The sequence below is a fragment of the Rhipicephalus microplus genome, chromosome 3 (genome assembly GCF_043290135.1).
Source record: "Rhipicephalus microplus isolate Deutch F79 chromosome 3, USDA_Rmic, whole genome shotgun sequence".
NCBI lineage: Eukaryota > Metazoa > Arthropoda > Arachnida > Ixodida > Ixodidae > Rhipicephalus > Rhipicephalus microplus.
The window spans coordinates 172,704,527-172,710,572 of NC_134702.1; the positions used below are offsets into that span (position 1 = coordinate 172,704,527).

Consider the following 6,046-nt stretch of genomic DNA (forward strand, 5'->3'; position numbering starts at 1 on the left):
CTGCAGCGGCTGCATTTGCGATGGAGGCGGAAATGTTGTAGGCCCATGTGCTCACATTTGGGTGCACGTTAAAGAACCCCAGGTGGTCGAAATTTCCGGAGCCCTCCACTATGGCGTCTCTCATAACCATAAGGTGATTTTGGGACAAAAAACCCCACATATCAATCAATCAAAACATGTAAACGTTGCGGCCAGTATGCTCCTATCACATACTTCAAGCCAGCTTTCGCAACAGCGACACAGACAGTTATAACCACTGGATACATGAAAACAGATTTCACAAAACACTACTTTACTTCATACACAACACCGGCCTAACAGAACACAATTAACAAAAAATATGCCTTAAAGGCAAGCCTTTGTTGCAATACAAAAAAGACCTCGAACAATGGCATTAGGACGTCAAACTTGTAACAAGTACAGGCAAGGAAATGTATCACTATTGTGTAGAAAACATATCTACTTCTCTCGAAAAGGTCCTGCTTCGGAAGACGACAAATCTCAACACTAAGACTGTGTACTTGAAAGGTGTTTAGTAATACTTAAAGCGTTTTGAGCATTTCTTAATGTCTAATGGTACAACAGCGGCAAACTGGTTTGCTTCCACTTAAAATTTTCCCTGGGCAGGGCTTTAGTGGTGAGAGACACTAAGCAAACGTGGAAAAGAAATTGAGAGGCATCAGTGCACACAATCAAGGGTTCACTGCGTCAAGACCACACACCACGTAATTCAAACGAAGGAGGAGTCAGAAGGAGGAAAAATGTGAGGTATGTAGCATAGGGCACTCATAAGAAATGTCTTGGTTCAGGAAATTCTATGTAGAAAATGTTAGGAGTGGGTTCTTTGAAAAACAATGTAATAAATGCTAGCGAGGGATAAAGCATGCATGCGCTTGTGTCTTTTGACGAGGACACGAATTTGGTTAATGCAACCCAATCATGCTTCGAAGAGCATAGAAGTTCAAGAGCAGACACTGAATATGCCAACACAGGAGCCGTAGTCAGTATTACTGAGGAGCGAGAGTCCCACTCTAAATTTTCACATGTAAAATGTGAATCGTGCCAAATGTAACCTCGCCCATATACAGACGAGTGAATACCGTGGAAAGGTCAGCGTGGTGTGGTGGTTAAGTAAAAAAACCAGAGCATGCTCTTACATGGCATTGTTGTAAAGAAAAATGGCAGGAAGTAACCAGTTCTGATTGGAAAAGATTTGATGGAATGCCTAAAACTTGAATGGTTTAAAGTTGGCCAGATTGCGGCCGAAGCACGAGCTGTGGCTCTAATACAAAAGTACCTGGGCATGTTCTCAACAAAAGTTAGAACAGTACAAAAATTTTAGGTACATTATCTCGAATATTCGGGCCCCGCTCCTGTGTTTTGCTCCGCAAGGAAATATTTCTTTGCACTGCCGGAGAAAGTTGAGCAGCAATTAGGCTACACCACTAATCACCATCGCTAAGGAAAATGAGAGCGTATGTTGATCTGAGGAGCACAAAACAACAGTGCCCTTTGCTGAACACATATCGTTACCCACCTCTAGGATGAGAGAACTCGTACACAGCCCGAGCAGGAAGAAAAGTGCTTTCTGCACTGAGCTCATTTTTGCCATGTAACAAACACTCCTACTTACACCAAAGAAGCAACCATTGTTTACAGTAAGCACCAGTCTGGGATGCCTACTGCAAGCTCCAGTCATTGCCCCGATATTTCAGGCTATGACAGATGAGGTGCTTCACAGCATTTTGACACAAAAGATACATCAGCAATGTGACTTGACTATGGCAGAGTCTGACAGCGGTGATTGCCAACATCGGAATACATCTTGCACGAATTGAGGAAATCTAAAGCTTAATTTGGGTAAGTGCCTATCCTTTCACAAATCTGCGACATATCTCAGTCGCAAGGTCATGGAAGAAGACATTGACCCTGCAAACACGTAAAAGAGGGCCATCTTCCGAGCCCTTGAGCCCACAACAGTTATCCAGCTCTACCCAAATTTGGGAAGGTAGAACTTTTAGTTAAAAGTTTTTCCAAGAACACTTGGACACAGTGGCGTAACTAGATAGGACGGCGCCCAGGGCAAATATATTTCCGCGCCCCTCATTATGCCCGTGATAATTTCCGCGCCCCCCCCCCCCATTAAAAGCGCTAATGTAGGCTTCCGCGATTGCCTACTGGCGCGCGGCGGGCCATTTCGGAGGCCAAGGGCCACCAGTTCTGATTTCGATGAGCTACGCCCGCGTTTTTGTATAGTATTTTTCTTTTTTTATTCAAACTTCCGGAAGTCCCTTACCCGTCATTGTTCTCTTCCAGTCCACACTGCAAAAATCTTGACGGCACGGGCGCTTCCCAGGCCCAAGTTTCTCGTACCTAAGCTTTCGCGCTATTTGTGCATCCCAAGGAATGCAGGGTGAGTACAAAACAAAGCAACCAGCTAGACACCGCGCCCTCGGGTCTGGTATGGGGGTTAAACTGGTCGGAGTGTTCTGCCGTTTCGCTCCGTTCGCTGTTCCATTGATGGAGGTCATCCTTGTGCGGCCGCATTCTTTCAGGGAAGTTCTTGGTTTCTCCAACGTACGAAGCGGGGCAGTCGGCACATGCTGTCGGGTACACTACGCTCTGCGCTTTTTTCGCAGGTGCGTGTTCTTTGGGCCAAAGGATGAACCTGCCCATGGCGGTGGATGGCATGTGGGAAACGTTGACCCCCGCCCTTCTATTGCTTTGCTGGCGCCCGCGATGCAGGGAATCAACAAACGTCGCCGTCGTGTCACGCTTTCTCCGTCTTTCCTCCAGAGAACTCTGCGAATAAACGCCTTTGTTTAGCCTTTGGTGCCGAGGTCACGGATTATATTCGCCCTTCCTTCCGCCGCTGCGTGGACGATTAGTCGTTGGACGATCGGCTATTTCGTTGGAGTTTTCTGTTCTTACTCAAAAAAGGTGCATTCGAACTTTTTTATTTTATTTTGTTTACGTACGTGGTTGGTTTCAGGGAAGCTTTCAGTAAGTGGTTTGGGAGGCTGGTGGGGTTCGCTGAAACTCATCTAACCCAGTGCTGCGGAGCACAAAACAAAGCTTAGCCGAGGGTCATGGGAAGGCACGGAGGTAGCGCAGCAAAATGAAAATAGAGGATCCTTTTCCCGATGCAAAAGCCATTGCGGCAACCCTTTCCTTCACCACCATCCCCACTTCCAGTCGTACATTACAACCTCGCCCCTCCCCCCTTCCAGGCGGTTTTACGGAAAAAAACATTGACAACCTTTCCAGGGGGCGCCAACCCGAGGACTCGGCTTGGCGCCCCCTCCCTAGTGGCGCCCGGGGCACTTGTACCCCCTTGCCCCCCCCTAGTTACGCCACTGCTTGGACAGTACCAGAGACATTCTACCAGCTACTGAAGAAAAATAAAAAAATGGTCATAGGAAAGAGAACACAGCAAAACAAACAAAGCTAAGAAACAGTTACATGCATAAAAGAACTGGCATTCTATAATGTATAGAAATCGCCCACAATGTTTTTCTATGTGTCGTCTTATCGCTAAGGTACCCCGATTTTTCACGTTAGCCATGTCTTGACCGGTTTATTGTGTTCGTCAGGCTTCACGTCATATGCCAATTTTGATAAATACACTGTACAAAAAGTGACCACTATAGCACCTGGACAAAGGTGAATAGAGAGAAACAATTGAAGCACCTTTGGCTCACCAAGAAATGTTTCAGCTTTAATGTTACTCTATGAACTTTCCTTCCAGTATCTGCGTGCTGTCAAGTTCCTGTCATGTGTAATACAGCTTCGCTAATGAAGCAGTTTCACACAATGAAACCGCCTCACAACAATTTTGGAGCACAGCTCTTAGCCACCCATTCGTGCATTGAGCAGCCGCTGGCAGCTCAATGCACGATACAGCAAACGAGTACAATGTAGAATTTAAGCAGAGTGCAGCAAGCCTCTGTGAGAGTGTCTGCAATGCCTCGAGCCTGCTCGTTTTTTTTTGTGGGAGTGCAACGCATGCCATTCGCACACACGCACGAGAAAGTGAGTTAAACTGTGATGCTTGGGAGGTAAGGACGTGCATAGGTCTTAGGGACACTTGGTGTATATAACACAACACTATCGTGCAGTCACCGATGACACCACCACTAAGACATATGGCAATGGTACCCATTGATGCCATATGTGGACATTAAGTGCTGCATGAACGAAGGCCTGTATGAAGCAGCTGTTGTGGAATCAGCCACGCAGTGCCTTCTACAGTCTCCTGGTTAGCGAGGAAGTCACCTCCCCCCCCCCCCCTTTAGCTCAACGCAATATCGAAACACCTAAATAGCTGCACTTGAAATTCACAGTAGACAGTATCGTACTGGTCGAATACTTCTTATACTTGCCACTTTATGATCATCATCAGCCGCACTACGCCCACTGCATAGCAAAGCCTTTTGGCATGTTCTGTCATTCGACACAGCCCTGTGCTTGCTGCTACCCCGTTATACTCTCATACCTTTTAATCTCATCTGCCCCTTTAGTCTTCTGTCAGTTTCTGAAATGCTCGCCCTCATTTAGAATCCATGCAAATACCATTAATATTTAGAGGTTATGCTGCCTATGCACTTTGTGTCCTACGCATTTCTTCTTGATAATTTCAACAATAGTATCGTTAACACCCCTTTGTTTCCTGTCCCACTCTACTCTTTTCCTATCTATCTTTTTTTTTTCACTCATCAGTGCATCCACAATTTAAGAGGAACCCGCTTTTGTAACCTTCTAAGCTTCAAGCTTTCTGCTCCGTAGGAAAGTACAAGGATGATGCAGCCGTTTTATATCTTTCCTGTTCAAGAATAGGATAAAATAGCATTCATGATTTCAGGATGCTCGTCGAACATGATCCAACCCATCCTTATTTTCCTAGTACTCCTTTAAAACCTCCAGAGTCTCGCCACTCAACTCGCTGCAAAGCGCTGTTCTCTGCCGTGATTGTTGCATAATACTTTTACGCTCCCTAGTATTCAGACCAACTCTTCAGCTTTTCTTGTCCAATAAAGTAATCATGAGTTGTAATTCGTCCCCCGAGTTCCTCATTGATGAAATGTCATCAGTGAATCGCAGGTTACGAAAGTATATTCTCCATTAACTCATACCCATAACTTTCGCCAATTTAGGGCCCTGAAAACTTCGTGTAAGCACGCGGTGAATAGCATTACGATGATTATGTATTTTTACCTAGCACCTTTTTTTTAATTGAGATTAACTCACTTCTTAAAAACACAGGTCACCCACAAAGTTTCAACATGCGATATCTTACCTGATCTTTTGGCCTCTTCAACAAATGGGCTTTCGGTGCCTCCGATGCCTTCTGTTCATTAACGAAGATCGATGGCGCCACGGCAGCCCTTAATTGAGCAGACTTTATCGGACTTCCCATCACACGCATTAATGATAAACACCGATGGTAGTTACTATCACGAAACTGCTTCGAGCAGAGAGAAGACTCGAAATTCCTCCTTTTCATCGTCGCGACACACTGAGCAGCTTGTTTTTTCTCCCGTTGGAGGCTGTCATGAGGCACATCATTTTGGTTGCAAGTGCTTTTTCAGCCGTAAGATGTACAAATGGGCGGCATGGTGATAAGGGTAGGTTCTCCATCCAGTAGCAGCTCTTCGAAGCATGAACTGTAAACGTAGGGTGGGCAGGTCGATAACCCAGGCCAAGAAGGGCAACTGAAGCGGAAAAGCAGCACACAGTGACGATGCGAGCGTTCCGACGCGACTTCTTCACAGCGATTCAGCGTCAGCAAACTACGCCAATTCGAGTTTCTTGGAAGGTGCCATCTTGACGACAAAACGGGAAAATTGTTCGTTTGTAGCACGGAGAAAGGAAAGGTAGGAGAGGGCATGCTCAGCCGGCGCGGGGCGTGTAAAGTGTGGCAAAAATGACATCATGGCGGCCATATTCACTAGGCACAGAGGCGGCGTTGCTATGGTTACGTGTTGCGCAGTGGAGCTCTTCTAGCAGTGAGCGGCCGCGGCTGGCGGCGGAATGTGTGCCTCCCCAG

The 6,046-nt window shown here is 46.3% G+C and overlaps 1 long non-coding RNA gene across 1 annotated transcript; it reads left to right on the forward strand.

Annotated features, from left to right (window-relative positions):
* Positions 1–2,045: 2,045 nt before the first annotated feature.
* LOC142802711 (uncharacterized) lies at positions 2,046–2,831 on the forward strand. Its single transcript, XR_012893951.1, has 2 exons — positions 2,046–2,413; positions 2,640–2,831. It is a non-coding gene; the product is annotated as an uncharacterized LOC142802711 (long non-coding RNA).
* The last annotated feature ends 3,215 nt before the right edge of the window (positions 2,832–6,046 follow it).